Source organism: Tyto alba, unplaced genomic scaffold (assembly GCF_018691265.1).
Source record: "Tyto alba isolate M040663 unplaced genomic scaffold, T.alba_DEE_v4.0 Super-Scaffold_17, whole genome shotgun sequence".
Lineage (NCBI taxonomy): Eukaryota > Metazoa > Chordata > Aves > Strigiformes > Tytonidae > Tyto > Tyto alba.
Genome location: NW_024881279.1, coordinates 17,243,872 through 17,265,544, shown reverse-complemented (window position 1 = coordinate 17,265,544; position 21,673 = coordinate 17,243,872). Strand labels below are relative to the sequence as shown.

Below are 21,673 nucleotides of genomic sequence, written 5' to 3'. Positions count from 1 at the left end.
AAAAAAGAAACAAGAAAAAAAAGCATTAGGGATACTTTTTAGCTGCTGCCTTCCCAGAAACAATTATTATTACATCTTATGACATTCACACGGAAGTTATTTTCTCCCATCAACAACAGCCCTCTTCATAGGAAACAAAAAAAGCTCTTTCAAAAACAAAAAGGGAACACAAAGGCTGGAATATGCACCCTCTCAAAATCTATAGCACTTCAGTCACTGCAAGAGCATGGACTGGCTATTCTTGAAGTACGACACTGGCTGCACTTCACCAATGGGAATAATTTCTACCACCTCCCCAATCCAGCTACTACGAACGACATCAGCTGCTCCATGGAGATCCTCCTCATCTGGTGGCGGTCCTTCGGAGACCCTCATCCCTGCAGCCCTCCACATCCTTGAGCAGAGGCCTGACTGATGCACGTATTTACCGAACACTGGACAATCGTCCTGGCCAGCACGTGCCCATGTGCAAAGGCATCACTGAATCTACTTTTGCATCAGGCCATTCGTTGCTACAGCAAGATGCGGTGTGCTGAACCAAAATGCCCAACTTCCTACATGTAATATAAACTTCATGACCTGAATGTCTTGTGGTCACAGTTGGGACCTGCTTAAATGTTTATAAATGCATGAGTGTGACACCACATAAAGCTACAGCAAACTTGAATGATGGTACCTGACAAATGACCAAACAAGATTAATTATTTTTGGTAATGACCATTAAAAACTAACTTTAAGAAAGATCAATCTGGTTTTAGCTTGATCTATACTTTAAATAAATTAATGACACTGGAACAGGTTTATACAGAAATCATCCTTCCTCCTACATTACATGCAAAACCCTTTCAATTTGCATGTATACCCCCTGACTATTAGGCAAAATGCAGAAAATATCTGACATTCAAGTTCGGAGATTTTTTTGGAAGGCCAAGTACAGAAAGGAGGCATCAACAATAACATTTTAACATTCTTGGGAGAAGAGAACAAAAAAAAAAAGAGAAAGCGTTGTACAATGTCACTTCCTAACATTTTCCTCTTTCAACTACTTTACAAATTAATGTCTACAGAAACGATCTGTCAATATTTTGATTTTTTCAAAACATTAGGATAGAATAAAGGGCTTCTGGAATACATGTAATTCAGCATGTTCTTCACATAAAGCACTTCACATAAAGCACCGTCCCTTTACATGTTTCTGTGTCTACATGTATTTTACAGAAAACACTGTCATATAGGTAGCAATAATATTATTGGGGTTTTTTAAGGAAAAAAAACAATGAAACACAAAACCTACGAGTTCCATAAAACTTGTAAAAATATTTGGATTATTTTGTATTTCCAAAATTCCAAAATTGTGGGTTATTGTATTCTAAAAATTTGTATCATTCTGGAACAGTGCACATCCCCTTTCCTCAGAATATTCAGAATTGAAACTCAAGTCTCAAATTATCATTCAGTTTTAATGGCCAGAAACTGACCTCATGTATTTTTCTAGTCTATAAAAAAAATTCAGTAAAATTTATATTTAGAATTTTCTCCTGCAGCATGCCTGTATTTCTGAATATGTGGATATGGGGTAATAAAATAATTAATTTCAGAAAGTCTAATATAAACATTATTGTAAAACAATTACTGTCAGTTTAAGAACTTCAAGAATCCATATATTATAGGAGCTTAGAAAGGTAAGAGTATCTATGAATCTACCCTATCAATTCAGCTACTTACAATCTAAGTTAGCACACAATTAGGTAGTTTTCTGGTTTGTCTACATATCATGTCGTGTTTGAAGCCTCAAACAATGATTTACAGCAACCAGCATTTTAGAATATAAATCTTCATCTACTGAAATCTAGAAAGTGCATACATTAAAAACAAGCATGTACTATTAAGTTGGAATAATTACTTTTCTATATTTATCTCCCAGTGTTACTAGAGCCAAATAAGAAAAAAGCAAACATTCAAGCACTCATTTGCAGATATTCTCTTTATAATGAGAACAACAATAAAAGCTATTAGATGGTACACAGCAAAAGGAAAAAAGTTTTTCCTTTAGGTCAAATATATCAGTACTAGCTTGTAATAATCAAACCAGAAAGATTATTCTTTTACAATCCTTTAATTCTTGATATCCACAGTTCTAATCCTCAAGTCATTGTTGAAGGCCACTTTAATGTTTGTGTTATGCTGTTTAAATTTTGGTGTCAAGACTCTTTTTTTCCCAACACTAAACCGCTCATGCTTCACTTTCATAATTTATGTCATTGTAGAAGCCCTTAATTTAATTAAAACCTTGTAAAACTAAGCAGGTTTGACTTTATTTTCTATATGCAAAGAAAGAGAAGCACATTACTTGGATATTTTGTTTGAACAGCTCATTTCAAAATTTATTATAGGTTGGTATCATACTGAGAATAATAAAGATATATTTTTAATTACTTTTGCTCTCAAGAACAGGCTAATACATATTCCATCAATATTATGATCCCCTTGGATGGAGAGAAGCTAAATGCTAACCCAAACAGATTTTAAAGCTATAATTACTTGGTAAACAAGGGAATCATACTAAATAATTATACATTGAGTTCATATTAAATTAAACTAAAAGAAGTTTTTAAGATCCTCTGTATTGTATTTTTCTCTTTTGCTCCTCTCTGCTGCAGTGTCATTGAGCATATCATTATCCAAGTGACATTGCTCTCCAAATGTGTTTTACACAAAGCAGGCAGACTTTGTACAGTGTGCTGTACTGCCTTACTTCTCTCTCCAGTGATGAAGCGTAGATAACGATACAATGCCACTTCACGTACACCATATTAAACAGCAAAATATTGCTTTGATGATGCAGTGCCCAACTGAAGAGCAACAAACCAGGAGGTGACCTGGGCAAGGTCATGCAGAAAGATTATTTGTAATCTGCTTTAAAAATATTATTAAGGCTTTTTGTTATGATGTCTGTAGAAAGGTGCTCTGGTTGGCTGAATGATAAACACTGTTATCTGTATCAAAAACCCCACCAGACAAACAAAACAAAAACAAAAAAAGATTTTCTATCTCTTTTGCCTATTCAGCCATTAGAAACACTCTTGATTTACAAGCATTGACGACAGCCTCTGTAAAATTTCGTATTTCAGTATTAGCAAGAAAGGATCTCCCTAAAAGACCTTGCTAGAATAGGCCACTGCATACACAGCACAACTGAGTTTCTCAGAACAGTCTTTCAAAGAAAGATACAGGATGTAAGGACTAATAATTTCACTAGAAGACTTAGCTTTTCTCTTCTGAGCATTTCTCCCCAACCCCAAAACACATGAATAGTGAGCTTTCCTAAATCTGCAGGTATTACTGTTAAAGATCTTGATACATCATGCCTCTGTTTCACAGTGAAATCACCTGGTAACACCATAGTTATTCAGAGGCAGCATTTATCACCTTGCATTGGCAAGAATTTATCAAGTTTCCAGAAAAGCAAAACATCCATCTGTTCTGAACACACAGGAAGGTAAGTAATTAAGAGTTGTGCTTTTTGGACCTGACCCAAAACTTCCCAAGGTACTTTAAAGCTTTTTCAATGAGTCCACTGGACTTACACGTAAGACTATGGTGGCAATGCTACCAGGGAATTTGTCCTGAGAAAAGCATGAGCACTGTGGGCCACGTTATGGGGCAGTACAGGGTAATTATACTCATCCAAATACTTTTCTTATAGGGTAAGAACTGGTAACGATGCTTTTTAAGCTGCTTCAAAATTATGCAATTGTAGAATGATGTTACAATTTTGTATTTGGTTGCAGATTTTTAATCTTTAATTAGACTAGAGAATAGCAAAGATGAATCACACCTTATTAAAAAAATAAATTAAAAAAAAAAAAAACCTCAAACCTTGCCATTAAGCTCCTTTTGCATGCTTACCACACAGAACATTTTGTACAGAAAAAAAAAAAAAAAGTACAGCAGTAGACATTGGTTTAATTAATCCATTAAGTAGTTCTAAAACACTTGGTCTATGTTAAAGAAATTTGAAATCCTGATTTTAAATGAGTTTGCTTATCTAGCCCAATACCACCATCAAAACCTGTCCCAGGCACCTACAACCTCAGAACCAAATCCTAACACAGATTTCGACTCAGTCAATCATAGCACATGTGGCCACATCTTTTTGAGTCATTAACCATATTTGATAATTATTCCTGCAGTTATAAAGCCGCATAACCTCTCCTTGCACCATTAGCCCAACTGAAACACATCTAACCACAGCTCTGCTTCTCTCTGCCTTCTTTGACACACCTCCCACAGAACGTGCCACCAGCCTCTTAAATTCAGCCAAAGTCATCAGGTAGCTCTTGACTTATCTCTAACTCATAGATATTTGATCAAAATAAGGATATGCATCTTTTCCCAAATTTAGCTCATCACAGACAGGAATTTATAGGAATAACTACTACAATAATATGTGTCTTCCAAATGGCCTTTCCTCTCATAATGTCAAAACCTGGCATTCTGAAAGGAGCTGGCTTCTCCCAATTTAGTGGGGGATACAGCTGGAATTTGGCTCAAAATAATAAGACTATGCCCCGAGAGTATGCAACTAATCACCAGGTAGTGCTTCAAGGAAAAGCCAAATTAATAACATCCATTTATAAGCCAGTTAATGCTTACATAGACTACTCAAAGCTTTTGTTTAACTCTGAAGTATAGTTATGAGAAACTAAAGTTTTTTTCTTCTGAAAGTCTCACAATTTGACCTCCTGTCTGACAGTGGAAGGGACAAGCTGACCAAGCTACTGAAGCACAGTCGAGCTAGACAAGTCAGGGGTAAAAGGAGAAAGCTATTTCTCGAATACTCCATCCCAGAATACCCTAAGGGATCACAGTCAAAATACAAGAATGTTGAGACCTGTAGGACCATGTGCTGGATCTAGTGCAAACACCTTGATTGAGAAGCTGCAGCAAGTGTTGGATCAAACAACATCCCAAGGTACCTTCCAAATGAAATTAGTCAATCATTTTACAGACTAAAATCTGGAGTATTTAAATCTAGAAACAACATAAAGATGAGAAAGTAGCATGCTACTGGACAGGCTTCAAATTAAAATTCAGCTTGACATATGGGCAAATTGTTTCTGGAAAAAAAAAAAAAAAAAACTCACAACAGTGAGAAAAAGGGCAAGATTCTTCCTTTATGCTAAAATACCCAACTGCACACAAACAGATGAGAAACAAGTAATTCTGCAGCAAAAAAAAAAAGCTGTTGGCTGTGGCAGATCACAAGCTGCACATGAATCAACAATATCATGCTGTTCCTCACTCTCTAAATATATATCATGTTTATATTTATATAGGGCTGTATAAACAAGAAAACAGATTCTGAAATAAACCTTCCAACTCTGCTCAGTTGCAGTTCTGCACATAGTTTGTGGCACTGCACTTCAAAAATGAGGAAAGCCAGACAAGGTGCAGAAGAGTGCCACAAGGATAATAAGAGAAAACATGACCTACATAAAACCAGACTGAAAAAAATCTAGATTGTTTAGTATAAAGAGGAGTTGACAGGGTAGAGGAAGGGGATGGCACAAGAAAACACACTTTCAACTGCATATAATTCAAAAGTAAAAAGGAAAAGAAGAGTTTTATTCATATTCATGTAGTTACTTAGTTAGCAACAGTAAGAAATTTAACTGCACAAACCAAAGTAAAAATTAAGATTACAAAATGCTTTATAACGATAGAGAATTACTTGAGTAGGTGGGATAGAGGTTTCATAGATTCACCATCATTGGAGGCCTTTAAAAATGGCTTAGCCACATACCTGGTAAGAATGACATTAGGGACACTGTATCCTGGCCTCAGGCAAGAAACAAGCCAGCGTCCCTCTTAGACATCTCAAGTCCTATTTTTATATGATCCTATCATTTCTACTTGGCTGGAGGTTGCAATGTTATCTAACACTGTATGACTCTGTTATAACTGCAAACAGTATTTGGTTTTGCTTGCAACTCACTGTCTTTAAAAACCTCACCTCCAACAGTGGGGCTCGTGCCCTCGATGGCATTCAAGCATGCCCTGAATCCCAATAAACCAGTGGCAGTCCTCGTGCAGAGACAGGTTAACGGGGGAAGTCCAGTGTAAAGCCCACTTTAGTAAAATCCTAAAACTCAGAGAACGGTGCTGGCTGGTAAAATACGCTGCTGTGCATGCTTTGGATCAGCCCTGATCTGCAGAATAGGCAAATGCTCATGTTTAGAATGAGAATTTTACACTATCTCAAAGCCTTGTATGGGTGTGCGTGTGGCAGGGGTTTGGAAGGTTTATCACACCTACCTCTCAGTTATGAAGGGAATCACACAAAGATTGAATCTTTCATAGCTTTTATAAAAACCTTTAAAAAAAATCTGAATATTCTCCTTTTTCTCTTAATTCCTGAAATGATTTGCATTAAAATGGTGGGGGTTTTGGTTTGGACAAGATTCATCTCGGACCAAACCAGTTCAGTTATAAGCACACTTGGTTAAGAATTCAGTCTGCTCCAAAGCATCAGATCGCCTCAAATGAGGTCTGGTGTTTCACAGAAATCACATTATTCCATTATGAAGTCCTTAGGTTGAAAGAAGTTACTATAGCAATAAAATCTACATATTGTTTCCCACTGACAATAATTAAGTATTTAGGTTTAATCAGTAGAAAAATGTATGATTTATCAATTCTGTTCAAAACCATTATAATTTTAACCCAATGGCAGTAATTCAAAGACTCGGGTTAACTTCCCCACACCCTTGATGTGGGAACAGAGGAACATGAGGGCAGCTGTGCGCCAGCAGAGCTATATTCTCTTCAACATTCAACCACATGTTTTTGCAACAGTAAATACAACAGCATTGGGCGTGAATCACTGTTTTGTTTGTTTCTGCTTTAGTTCTGATTTTCAAGTAGTCATGAGTGAAACACTGTGCTCAGCCTTTCAAGCATTATGTAAACTCCGAAACAAGAGACAGTTCACTGGTTAGGACTGCAACTTGGAACATGTGCCGCAGCAGCACAGCTCTTCTGTGCGAGCTCAGTTGCTTTCTTCATCTGGGGTCTCCACATGTAAAATAAAGAACCTTCTCTTCCTTACTACTCATGCTGTGTGTTTTATTTTCAGATGTTCAGGTGTACTTGACCTTTAAATGCCTAGTTTCATCATGAATTTCACATATTTCTCAGACTACGCTCCAAACATCTCCATGCTGCTATGTAAGACACAAGCACTTCAAGCAAGGTATACTTCATGCTCTGTACCGGAATACCATAAAAAACCTCAGAGACATCATTCCCAGTGCCCTATTTCCAAGATTTCCCCTCTTTTGGCCCTAATTCCTACAAAAGAACCAAGAACGTTCTACTGGCCTCGTACCTAGTTCTACACCTTTATCCTACAGCTGGTGCTCTGTGGCTACCAATTTCTATGTGCCATGTTCCCCCTACCTTAAAGAAAACCTCAGATGTTTTTACCTGTCTGGGTTAATGCAAACAGGCCTCACATCATACAACTACCAAGTGAGTCAGCATAATAATCATATGCCCGAGCCTGAATCCAGATAAAAGATCTGTAGAGACTTATTCAATGAGAGCAGAAAATTCCTACTTGGCTCTGCTTTTTCATGGCTCTATTACAGTCTCACACTGTGCAACTCCAATTTTCCTGAAGGAATGTATTATTTTGCTGTTCTTCTGAACATAATACTAATCTCATCATGTATTTGTCATGTCACTCATGGCTTCCAATATTTTTGTGCATCTGTGTATTCTACAGAAAACAAAGCATGTCTTATCGCTGTATACTTCACTTAAAGGCTACTAAGGTAATGACCTTCGTAGTATTCCACCTGTAGTTTTCAGCAGCAGGACACCCTTCCTCTGCTAATAGTCTTGCAATACACAGACACCATTTTGATTTGCATAGCAGCTCCATTCACCATATTTAATGGAAATTTACTTATAACAAAGATTAAAATTAGCTCACAGGAATAATAAAACACATCTCTCCCCAAATTGCCACTCCCTTCTTCCACAAACACCACTGCCTCATGCAGATGCTCTCTGAAGAGTAACTAAACTATGTAACTAAACCTTTTTTTTGGAAGGTGATTTGAAAGAACACTGCAATTTAACTTAAAAAGGAAATTAAAATTTTGGCAGGGCTGGAAAACAAAAATCCAGGCCATACTTCAAAAAAACCCACAACAAAACAAAATATGCATAAAGGTGAATGCAACAGCCTTTATTTTTGCTTTATTCAACGACTACAAAAAAAACTTCAAGTCTGAGACGAGATTATTTTATCTTTGTATCTAAAAATATAACCCCTACTTTAACAGAAAACTTTTTATACTGAATGTAATGGTAACACGAGTGTTAGGAGTTTAAAGAAAGACATAAAATAGGAACTTAAACTCCCTGTAAAATTTCTAAAGAATATTTCCTTAACTTACTTCCAAGTCTGAATCATTCTTGAAATATTTCACTGACTACAAGAGAAAATGTAACCTCTTAGCAAGGGCACGTAAGTTGACAGGTTCTTGCACGGGGACATGAATGCCCCCCAATTCTAGGAATTACTGAGCAACATGAAGGATCATAAGCCTGAAGGACACTGGGAAAAGTAACTGGGAAATGAGGGGAAAGCACACAGATGCTCTCTCCATGCTCTTCAGAAGGCACTTCTACATCTGCAAAGATAGTGAGTGCTGCTGAGGTTGAGACTTACTTGCCTGGGACTTGTCGGTCCTCAGCGATGCTGCTGAGTCCCCAGTACTGCGAAGGCTCCACACAATGACTGATGCACAGAAAGTGCATGGTAAAGACAAATTACTGAAACAGCAGGGGCTGCAGAGCATGCCTGCCACTGCAAAACATGTTAGAAAAGAATGGAAAGAGCCTCCACATTTCCAGCACTGCCACAACATAATTTCAATCCCTGTGAGCATTAACCAGTTCTTTAAGAGCACGAACATCACAACGCAGCACTGTCACCCTGCTTACAAGTTCACAGGTGATTAGCATAAGCCTGACAACAGGTGTTCAGGTTTCAACTCTAAATCTGCTCTGAACACATTCTGAAATAAATATTCCTACTTTCCATGTCTTGAAAAAAGTTCCCTCCCTATGCCAAAAATAAGCTTTATTCTTAGGCCAAAATGTCGTCTTATCACAAATCACAAAAACAGTATGAAAAATATCTCATTCTGGGAAGCCTTTAATTTGTATACACATTTTGCCTCAAACTGAAAAGGAAAAACAAACAAAAAAAACCCCCCAACAATCTAGACTAGCATGTTATTGTGCCAGAAACATTGACAATTTAATTTGTCTAAATTTAGTATGTGGGAAGAAGAACATTTTAGTGGAGCCTAAAAATATAGCTTCAACCTTAAATTAAAGAGACAAGTAATTTCCCATAAAAAGTACAACAGCTTCTCCAGAGAAGTCTGTCACACAATTCTGCGATTCAACTTAGTACTTTTTATAGATACAGTTCAAGGTCAAGGGGCAATCATAGTTCATATAGCCTGACCTCCTGTATATCAACATGCTGTGACATTTTGTTTGATTACTTCTGGTTTGAGCCAAATAATCCATATTAAACTATGGCAGATCTCCTAGTCTTAATATAAAGACTCAGAGAGGCGGATAATTTACCACTTCCTTTGGTACTTGATCCTAATACTTACAGGTAAGGCCATTAGTCACTATTTCCCTATCTCCATAGGTAAGGACTGTTTGGGCCCCTCCTGTATTTGCAGAAAAGTAGTGTTGATTTGTTGGTTTCTGAATCCTGAAGTTTCTCATTCTTCCACTTCTCATTAGCTTCATTTAACATGACTTTACTTCTTAGCTGTAAAGCTCAGCATCTGACTGAATCAGAATACGTTATGTTTGAATACAGGCAGGATCAGTATAGATAATTCTATATTACTGTCTGCCCTCATTATTTACTGCTTGGGTAATCTTTGTGTCATTTGCAAATTTTATCACAGTTCCATGTACTTCAGATCAATGATGAAACTGTTAAATGGTGTCAAGCGCACTGCTGATCCTCTATGGAGCTGCACTCTATTATTATGACTAATTTTTTAGGTTTGTCAGTTGGCCAGTTCTTAATCCTTTTAACTTGTGCTTCACTGATACAGGGCAGTGCTATTTTTCAAACTGGAATGTCATGCAGTGTGAAGAACTGTCTTTCTAAAAGGGCTGTTACAGCTACACCTTCACCTTTATCAGCTAAACCTTTGAACTTCTTTAAATATTGAAATTAAGCTTGCCCAAGATTCATCTTCTCTACAGCTACACATACTCAGAATTACATCACTATTGCTTATTTCTTTGTAAATCAGTCTTTGGAAAGATTCCCAATATGCTTCCCAGGACTCATGTCTGGATGTTCAATCTGTAGTTACACCAAGCCTCTCCACGTCTGCCTCGAGAACAGAAGATTTCTGAACAGAAACAGATGTGGAAAGACTTGGAATAACTTTGGATTGAATAGTGCCATATTCTTACCATTAACTGTTCTTACCATGTCCTCTTCTGAACAGAACAGGCAGTTCATGCTGCAAGTGCTGATGCATTAACACAATTAGTGACATGAATTTTTCGGTAAAGTTAGGATAACAGAAAAATGCCTGTCAAATTTATGTCCACTGTAGACCAGACAGGTTCCCCTTCTTCTGACCAAACCTTCTGAGCCCTATACAGAGACAGATATAGGATTTTAACATCTTTAGTTCATCTTTAGAAAGGAGACAGTGGTAACTCAGTGTGCAACAAATTCTGTAAGAATCTGAATGCTCCTCACTTTTCTAAACTTCCGATGCCAAATAAAATCCAAACACTGCCATTGAGGATCATTTCCATTCACTCATTTCTCACCACGGTATTTCATTCTGTACTGCTGTCACAATCCCAGTGAAGATTACTGCCAAGGCAAACACCTTAAACTGTGCTGAAGACAAGGACTGATAAAAGGCAGGAACGTGTTGTTCAGAGAAAGGCCACAGATCACACACACTGCCTAGGGGTACTGGTCATCCAAAGGGTCGTGCATATGCCACAACTCCAGCAACATGGCTTGAGTAACGTGCCACCTAAAAAACCCAGATATAGAAGCCCACTGAGCTCTGCTCCCTATCTCTAAGTGTAGATGGTACAGATCCTGATGATAGTACTTGGCTGTTCACAGCCTCAATCTACAAATCAAACTGCTTTGTGACAGAGCTAAGGCTGCTGTCTTTCCACCTCTCCCAGAGAACTATACACAACCTCCAGCTTAATAAGAGAACACCACAAAGAGTTTTCTGTGAAACCATTAATAAGAATTAAAAGAAAAAAATACCATGAAGCTATCCATATTTGATTAATTTGATTGATTCTAATAGCAACAAACAAGTTTTCATTACCCAATGCTGTTGAATTTTTAAACAAAGACCCCAAAACATGCCACCCCTCTTAATGCTGCGTTGCATCTTCCTCCTCTATAATCAATCCCAGAGTAGATTGCAACTCAACACGAGTGAAGGCAGCAGACTGAGCTGTATGTAATTACCCATTTGATCCTATTAAGACACCGAGTTCTAAAATTACAAGGCTGAGGACTGTGCATTGGTACAGTGCCATACACATAGGTACTCAAGCAACTTCAGCCTGAAAAGCTACCTACAGTTACTTCAACTCCTCGAAACCAAGCAGATAAATATTACTTAACATAATGTATTACAATAATAGAACTGTTATGCACAACTTCATGTTAGTTAGCAAGGTTAACGTAGAGAACAATACAAAGTAAAACTTTAAGAATGTAAAATATCCAAATATATAATTTCTTTTTAATGTCATTAATGAGCACACTAATACATAGGTATTCATTTGACAGGAATATATAAAATACATGTGTGAAACCTACTTTTGAGGAGATTCAAGAACTTCATTTTTCATTGTTGAGTATCTGAAATCTCTACATAATCATTTATAATGACAATTATAACACCATAACCCATGTTACAATACTGAAGCTCAGAGAAAAATATTCAGTACAACAGAAGCGTACGATAAACTGTCAGGGTAGAATTTGTCACATTGTGCTAACAGAAATAGTAAGATACTGAATTTACAATCCCAAAGAAATCTGTTTATCTCAACTCATCAGGAAAAAACCTTAATTCTGAAAAAAGTATGCACATGTTACCACATCTTTCAGATAAACACCTCTATCAATCATTTTATGCTCATTTACACCATTTGCTTCTTTGCTACCTCATTAATAGACACCAATAGTTTTCTACTATTAACATAAAGTGCAGAATTATTAATCATAAATAAACTACATTTACTTTTCAAACATTTTTAATGCTAACTTCAATATATTTATGCAAATACAGTGTTATATTAAGCATAAAAGACAAGTAGTTCAGAGCCATCTAAAAGCCAGAAAACATTTTACACCAGGTTTTCAAAATTTGACTGAGTTCCACCCTCCTCCCCAAAGAATAGCCAGATCCTCCACTAAGGGGAAAGAAAGAGCTTGCAGCAGACTCTGAACTTTACACTCTCTTGATCAATGGCCTTTCAAAGAAGTAAAACATGAGGAAAAAATAGGAGAGATTAAGGCATTCAGTTGCCACCAGTTAGAAGTTTTATTAAGAACCATGGCTGGAGAAACACAAAGATCAAGCTATGAGGTAGCCAAGATCTTAACTGTTGACACTAAAGCCAGAGCTACCCAAGTATTTTACTCTTCCAGATATTCAAAAATTTAATCTACTTTGAAAATAACCCTCCATTAGTTGCTGCCTGTAATGGAAGTGAAGAATAACCAACTAAGAAAGATTATTTTTTTTTGTTAATTAAAAATCAAATTTGTTTGGCAACTGCAAATAGCAAACAGTATTCTTGACAACCATAATTACCTGAACATATAGCAAGAGCTCAGAAACTGATACCATTGCTCTGCTGTCGGAGTACCATACAGTGGCTAAAGCCTCTTGAGTAGGTCTGTAAGACAAACACTTTCATGGGTGGCAGGGAGGGATGATGGGGGTCAGTGTCGGAATCATGGGGGGAGAGGTTAATCTTGATTCTAACTGTAATTAAGCAATATTTTTTTTTTTTTTGCACAAAACATAAAAATTCACAGTAGCGTGAAGTGAATCAAATATCAACTTTAAATTACATTTTTTGTTTCGTTTGGAGATCGCCTCATCCCTTTTATTATTACCAGGAAAATGTCATTTAAAATCAAGTAGTAAAAATTCTCAGTTATGAAACAATTATTTTCTATTAACCATAGAAATAATATTCAGAATCCCACTATTTTGTCAGAAAGCACTATCCAAACTAATTCAGAAAGATATCTGAATCAAGAAAGGAAGCATACTTTTGAATTAAAAACTGTCCTAGAAGCACCTTTTGTTTCTGTGGCAAGAATTAAGTTCCATGGGTCTTTGGCATACAAGGTTAATAATCAATTAGCAAGGATTTTTGTGAATGTTGTTGGATTGTCAAACTGCAGTTTCAGTTATACACAGAGACACTGGCAGCATGGAGCAAGGCAGAAGTACCAAACTTTAAAGCCACCATATACCAAGCCCCAAAGCCTTCTATCATGAGTCGTCCTAGAAACCAGCAGTGACAGCTTACATCAGATGGGAACACACCATCAGGCGGCAAACTCACTGCTTGCAGTATTAAGCTAACATTAACAAGGACATAACACCATCAAGTTGGTATGGTAAAGGTCTATTCTTCTCCTGAAGTTAACAAAAACAACCTCTCAGAAAAGTAGTAGTTAAAAACCTACTACAGCTATACTTTTTTCACATTAGCCATCAACAAGGTTACACAGATGTACACATGTAATCTTATATTAAATGCTTCCTGCTAGTTGACTTTAATTGATTTATAGTATTTCATATTTCTAATATGTTTATCCCTACTCGTCTCATGAAGGACTCTGAATAGTGCCAGTGAATCTGTGATACTACTGACTACAACATGATACTATTTATGTTTATTAACAGCTTGAAGAAAATGTGTTGAAATAGAAAATGGGAACTTATATTTTCATGGCTTACTGCACTGGCCTAACCTAACTAGCTTTATATTTATATCATTTTCTATATACTGTCACAGTGCTGCTTGAGCAAAGAAAGGATTTGTTTAAAATAAATATTAAAAGCTGAATAAGGTATACAATAAAGCAACACTAAAATACAGACTTCTCAGTTTAGTTAATAGAAAGAATAACAGAGAATAAGACATTATCACCAAAATTTAAATACAAATATGTAAATATCATCTAATATGGATCACTGCCAATATTTAGTGAAAGAATAGCCAAATAGTCTAGTATGATACTATACTATATTTGCAGCCTTTGCAAAACTGAAGAAGTTAGAGTTAAGGAGGTGAGGAGTACGCTGGTGCAATTTAAATGTTTTGATCTGACAACCAGGTCTGAATTCTAGAAACTGCAACAGGATTTATGTATGACCCAGCTCTCTTTGTACCAAGAATAATACCAATTTCTTTATTAATGGAACATCAGCACCCTACAATTGACAAGCATAAAATTATGCAGAAAAGTAATACCGAGACTGTTAAAAAAAGGAAGAAACTGAGAAAAATTAAGCTTTATGTATTATCCTAAACAAGTCCACCGTAAATACGATACAGTCTGTAAACGACTTCCAGCCCCAACATATCTCAGAATCTGTGCTTTTTTCATGGTGGGTGGCTAGATATTTGTAATGGACATTTGTCTGGGACCAGGAATGCAGAAAATCACTTCATCAGTATTTGCCTACAGTCAAATGTGGCTAATACCAACTTCACATTATCTAAATCCAGTATCAGTTGCTTCAGAGCACAGCAACACGGCAGCCTCCTCAAAGAAATTATAGAAACTAACCCTCGAGGAGCACCACACTGCCAGACCACAGCCAACAGTCACAGATAACTCCAACATCTATAATAGCACAAGTTGATTTTAGCTCTGGCTGTTGCAGCCTAGAGCGTTTGGCAACAGCTACCTCAGAGAGCAGCCATAGCCCCAAGCCCAAGGGAGGTGGCACATACACAGTCCTATCAAGACTTAGAAGTCAAATGGGATTGATTATCAAATCCTTGACAATTTTACATCTCAACCTTGTACTTCCACAGCAGAATTTTTCAAAAAGCTTATTAATACTCCACCAAACACAGATGGATTTTAGATAACCAGAAGCATATTCCTGACACTATTTATTCACCAGATCTGGCAGTCAATCACCAAATGAAAAGCTTTTTTCTTAGAACAAACCTCCAACTTTCCAAAGCTAACCCACCCGGCAGCCTGCCCTTTTAGTCACTAGGCAGCCTGGTTGTTCTACAAAGCGCAGGATCCTTAAAAGACTGGCCTCGACACCAACAGAACTGCGAGCAGGATTGCTCTCTCGTATCTGTGTGCCCTTGCAAACTGAGCCTGTTCCCATTTGCCCAGCAGCCCCAAGGTGAGCATAGCAGGGATAAGAACTGAATAAAATGTCACAGGCAAGACAGGCAGTACAAATAGCAGTACAGGCTCAGCAAGTAAGTGTAGAGCATATGGATTTCAGGTGCACTTCAGTGCAATGCAGCGATCTTACCGGGGTAAACTGAGCATCTAACTGTGGTTTACACAGTTCTCTCTGCTTTAATAAAAATGGAAAAGGGAATATAGACTTTTAGCCTGACTGTATGTTCAAAGTTTATTCTATAAAAATGTCTTTAAAATATTAATGTATTCACACACTTTTCCACTTTTTTTTTTTTTTTTTTAATTTAATTCAGACATCTAAATAGCAAATTAAAAATTTGGGCACATGCACATATGAAATATTCTTTGAAGCACCATACACAAATCACTAAGCGAAACACACTTGTCTCTATCTTTGACAGATACTTTAATAGATAATAGTTACTTTATTGAGCCAAATATTATTTAATATTATAATAATACTGTACATTAACGTATTCTTCATTTTATTTAACAGTTTATGATGTATAAGCTGGAAGAGCCTAGGATAAAAATTGAGAAATTATTAAAAAGAGAGGAGAGAGTAAGGCAATTTCTTACTAGCTAATTTTATCTTCTAATTTTTGTTATGCCTGGCAGATGATGAGTTTATATTTCCTCACATCAGAAAATCCTATTACAGGAATTTCTCCAGTGCCTCCATAATTTCTTCTCCTTAACATTTCCCATATTGCCTACCTAAAATTTAAAATAGGAAGGAAAAAAAAAAAAAAGTAGTCTCCCTGTCCTAGAAAATTTCCATTCTGTTATACCCTTACAGCAGAGACTGGAGAGGAAGACCTGGAGAGCAGAGGACTGGAGTGACGCTTTCCCTAGGTAGGTGGAAAAGATCAAGATCAGCCTTATTTTTTTCAAAGATGCTTTTCACCATCTGTGCTCAAGACAGTTTTATTCTGGGCCAACAAATGGCCTTTTTTGAAATGTAAAATTAATTTGCACTTTGTTGATAAAGTAGACTGAAGAACAGACACTTCTTACAAAACCATCATCTTACAGCAATTTTTTTTTTGTGTAATAAATCAATATAAATGGTTGTCACAGAAGGGAAATATCAAGCACTTACAAAAAGACATGCAGATGATCACATAGGGACACAAGTGTGGATAAAGCATCGTATATTTTCTGCCAGTAATTTAAGAAATAAAAGGAAGTTATTTACACATACATTCACATAGAGACAAATACAGATATACCAGTTTCAGTGGAGGGGAGGAAATCATAATGTCATTTGTCACATCTCTATGCTAGAAGATAATCTTTTTCTCAAAAAAGCAAACTTAAACTCTATCTACAACTATCCTGAATGTTTATCTACTTTGCAGTCCACAGCATTTTTTTTACCAAATGTATTTTGCTAAGTATTTATTGTTTCATTTTGCAGTTTTCTAATAATGGGAATTGTAATAATTAACCATGTTCAGCAAGTACCAAATAAACCTCCCATTGCTGTGTCACTCTCCATGGCTGGTTTATAGCCTGTATAACCGAAAATAACTTTCTATTTGCAGAAAAACTGTACTAAATCCTTATGGAAACAAGATCTAAACCAAACCCCATATATTTCCAAACAATGTATTTGAAACATTCTTTTTATTTTCATGTGCAGACCAAAGCTTAGAGCATTCTGTCTCTCTAGCAAGAAGAGGGATTATCACTATCACTTATATCACCACAAGAAATACTGTTCCAATTCTACTTAGGTGTTAGTGATATTATCAGCTCCTACAAGGGAAAGTAAATTCAGGGGTGGAGTTTGGCAAGCTTTAAAATAAAGGTTTTTACACTTAAATCTTAGAATAAAGCTTACAGACTTGATTCAACATTGATTAATGGAACTCATTATGCTTCAACTCTCAGCTAAATCACAGTTAAAAGGCAGATGAGAAGATACAGTTATGTTTATGTTACAGAAATACAAGCATTTTTGTCCAATGAAGAGCTATCAAATATTTTATTTGAGTTTATCCATCAGATACAGTAAGTATGTGGAAGTGAACTAATAATATGCAGTAGGAAGGAAAACAAGGTGAAGGATAAAACTGTACATTTCTGTAACATATGATTGTGTGGCACTACCTTTCAGTAGTTTCATGTCATTAACACAATCTCTTTTTCATCAGAAAATGAATTTTTATGATGAAAGTCTTTATGTAACACTAATCTTTCTATTATGACCCGAGGGAATATACTGTAATAATATTAGAAATCTTCATTTGTTTCTTCATTCAGTGATTCAAAGATGATGTCCTGGTTTAAAAAGAATTAAATTACTAAATGAAATTATACTTATGGACATTATGCCATGCCCTTTTAACTGTGCCTACATAGACCAACAGCACAACTCGCTTATTGGAGGAAGCTAATGCCCTCTGAAACAAACTGTCACAGCACCATAATCATTTACCTGTTATCCTAAGGTCACAGCAAAGGTGTCACACCACAGAGCAGTAAGTCTGTGACAGTCCCAGGACTGAGGGCGTGCTTCTTCCTAAATGCTGGACAGTTAGTAAAAGACTCGAGAGACAACAGAAGAGCTCTTGTACTAGAAACATTAGGTCAAGAATCTGGAATCAGGCTAAACGTCTGTTAAATAATAGCAACCCTATCAAGGACCCTGTAAAACTCAATTTTTGCTGTGTAAGCACTCTTCCTTCTACTCCCTTCAAATGAAACATAAAAACAAACCAGAAGCACACCAACAGATTACTCCAGTTTCAGAGTTACAATGAAGCTCATAGCTGCTGCTTAAGGACCTTTGGACAAGTGAAGGGATAAAGGGTATGAATCCCTCTCCCAGTTCTTGACAAAATGGAGGGAGGAGTGGAAGAGACTGTGCCTCCCTTGTTCTCCCCCTCACTGAGCACTAACCTGGTTCTTCAAGGATCAGTTAACCCCACCTGCCACCTCTAGTGTAGCTTTTAGAGTCTAATATGCCCCAACTGCACTGTAAATTAGCAATCAATTTGTCCCTCAAAAGATATGTAAGTGCAACGGTGAAAAGACTTCTAAGGATTTTAAGTCATACTTTCCATTGGCTAATCATCACTCAGCTTGAACTCCTGATGGTAAACTCCTTGACACTAATGAGCCTACATCTGTTCCTCTAACTCAAAATTACTTTGCTCTGTGAGCTACTTTTATTAGCAGACCAATGACCATAATGAATTTTTGACAATGGACAGCTATTCAGCACAAATCAACTTAAGTAATTCTTCCATCAAGTTTAACTGTATTGTATTAGAGGAAGCAATTGATTGCTACTGTAAACCTGCGCCTCCTAGGCAAGATGATTTCTTATTCTGTACAATTTAAGTAACCAAAAAGCCAACAAATATTCCACACGCTGGTTATGCATAGCCAGACCTATCTGTTATTAGGTCAGCAGAAAAAAAAATAGTGTTTAACTGAAAGCCACCAGGTTAGGTTATAAAGCAGATTCATTAAATGAAACAAATATATAAATACTGAAAGCAACCCTGAATTACCCAATTTAACTGACCTACAGATGTAAAGATATTAATTGGTCCCAACTCAAATTTACCATAAGTAAAAATGCCTACGGAAGTCCAAGTGTTGTGTTTTCCCCAGAAGTGTTGAAATGATTTGGCAGCTGGCTGTAGGGGATCTATTTCTTCCTCCGTGCACAGCTTTTAAAAGTAGCAATACTCATATGAACAAAATGAAGAGACTGGAGCAAAATATTCTGTGCTTAAATATATTCAGTCAGGACTTAAGAAAGCTGGTTAACTTTATGATCACTGACAAAGCTGCTGTTTTCTCTCAGTTGTTTTGTTCAAATGACCACAAACGACGTGGTAACACACTTTTTCTATCAGTTTCAAGTAGGTTTTAGCCACTAAAGTTGACAGATATATTTCTTATGTTTTATATACTTAAACAGCAAATGGAGTAACAAATAGGTACAGGAAGAAAACAAGCTGTATGTCTTGTGGTATATGAAATATTGTATGCATTATACCCTAACTTCCAAAGGGGGGGAAAAAAACCCAACCAACCAACCAGCCTCTCTAAATTCACCTGCAGCTTTCGATCTCAAAATAAAACCGTCCTTTTCTCACCTTAATAATTTTAGACTCCCCTTTACACCCCAGCTGTAAAGCACAGGATGATGATGACACTTCAACTCCAAGGGACATACACAAATTCAGAAGCAGAATACTAGGTGAAATTTATGGGTCAGATACGTCAAGATTACCTTATGAAAAATCATTTCCTCTTACTTATAATCTCTGAAAGCTCATAGGCACTGTCAGATCTTTTCTAAATTCAAACCACAGTGCTGATCTGAGTATTTATTTACATATACATACATATATATTGCATATTATATGTGCAGATGCTGAAATATATTTCTGTAAAATACAACCTATAAACCCCCAAGCACAGACACCGCTTATGTCTGACACTTGATAAGGTCTAAAGCAGTCAGAATAAAGGATTCCAATATTTATTTAAAGAGCATTTTGTAAGATGTCCGAATTAAAAAAGTAATGGTTACCAAATAGGCAGCTGACAGTTATTTCTTGTGTAATGTATTTCAGAAATAACCTAACACGATCACAGCATCTCCAAACCTTACATTCTCATTAAGAAGTGAGCAGGTGGGTTTCGGAGTACATGAAAGCATCATGCGCCTGGTAGAGGTAACCTTTTTTGTCCTCATTACGATGAGTGATGACAGTAGTGAAAAAAATGAAGCATTTTCTCTTTTCTTTTTCCTTCCTTTTCCCAGTATAGTAACAATAACCAGCAGAGAGGATTCTTTGCAGCAGATGAATAGATCCACATTGGTTTCACGGTTTAGTTTATTAGACAAGAAGTATCCCAGGTATTTCTGTCTTGTGTTTGACTCAGGATGACATAAAAAGAAAATGCTGCTTGCTATTGCAGCATTTGATCCAAAATTTTTCTTTCATTTTGTTCTTATAACTTTGCATTTTGTCTTTCCTTCTATCATTCTTTCCAACATACTGCAGGATACAAATCAAACAGCATACCACCAGAATGGCAATGATTGCAAGATTAATAGAACATACCAACAATTGTATGGCAAAAGACAGCAGCTAAAATTAGGAAAGATCATCCTTGTGTAAAATCAGCTGGACACTTAATTCAAAGTGAAATTGTAAGGAAATCAGAAAAACCTGGTAATCACACCAAAACCACCTAGAATTTATACTAGACATTTTTAACCTTTTCCATGACAACTTGTTATCAGAAGTAAATACATTTACACACACACAAATGTGCCCTCCTAATATTTCCATCTTTCTACACTAATCATTACATATAGCTTCACTAACACTCCTAACTTCCAGAGAATGTAGAAACTGGAAGGCATGTGCCCGTTGCGCCACTGTCAGGCTTACTGGGTCATTCTACCCTGTTAGAAAACATCCATGAATTATCATCTAAAAGTCTGCACAGGGAGAAAGGAAAATAACTCCGTGTTGTTTCACAGGCTAAAACCCCAAAAGTTATACTTCCTAATTTTTCCTATTCTGATCAATTTACTGTACAAGTCTTCTGCCTGCTCTTCAGTCCTCACATAAATGGCAGAAAAGACAGAATTTGTGTACCATCCAGGTCTTTTCATCATTAACAACACAGCCACAGACTACTGGCTGCAGCAAACTCTGCTGTCGTGGAAGCACTACCAAATGCAAGGACAGGGAAAGCTTTAGACCTCTTCAGCATCAGAAACCAGGGGTAGTCATGGCCCATCCTTCGTGGCCTAGGGGAGGAAAGTCAAGGGCTTCTCTAGTTTGCTCCATCCACAGGTACAGCAACGGAAAGAAGGGGGAAGAGTATAGAGGAGATGATTCAGTCTCACAAATCCTCCATTTAAAAAACAGAGAGGAACAGCCCACCGCATTTCCAATCATCCTTATTTAATCCAATCTTCCCTCTACCAATTTTTCTGCAAGCAGCAGGCTGAAAGGTCATGTAAGAATATATGTACTGCTGCAAAACTTGCAGAAATAAAGGATAGCCAGAAGCAAAACAGATGAACCCCCAAATCAGCAAGAACTCAACTGTGTTAGAGTACAACTGCACCTGATATGGGAA

The 21,673-nt window shown here is 36.8% G+C and overlaps 1 protein-coding gene across 6 annotated transcripts in view; it reads right to left on the bottom strand.

Annotated features, from left to right (window-relative positions):
• TENM2 (teneurin transmembrane protein 2) overlaps positions 1–21,673 on the bottom strand; it is a 693,894-nt gene that overhangs the window by 647,839 nt on the left and 24,382 nt on the right. For all 6 annotated transcript variants that reach the window (XM_042790512.1, XM_042790513.1, XM_042790514.1 and 3 more), the window contains exon 2: positions 19,622–19,627. The gene's annotated coding sequence lies outside the window, so the exon portion shown is untranslated. The remainder of the gene's footprint in view (positions 1–19,621; positions 19,628–21,673) is intronic.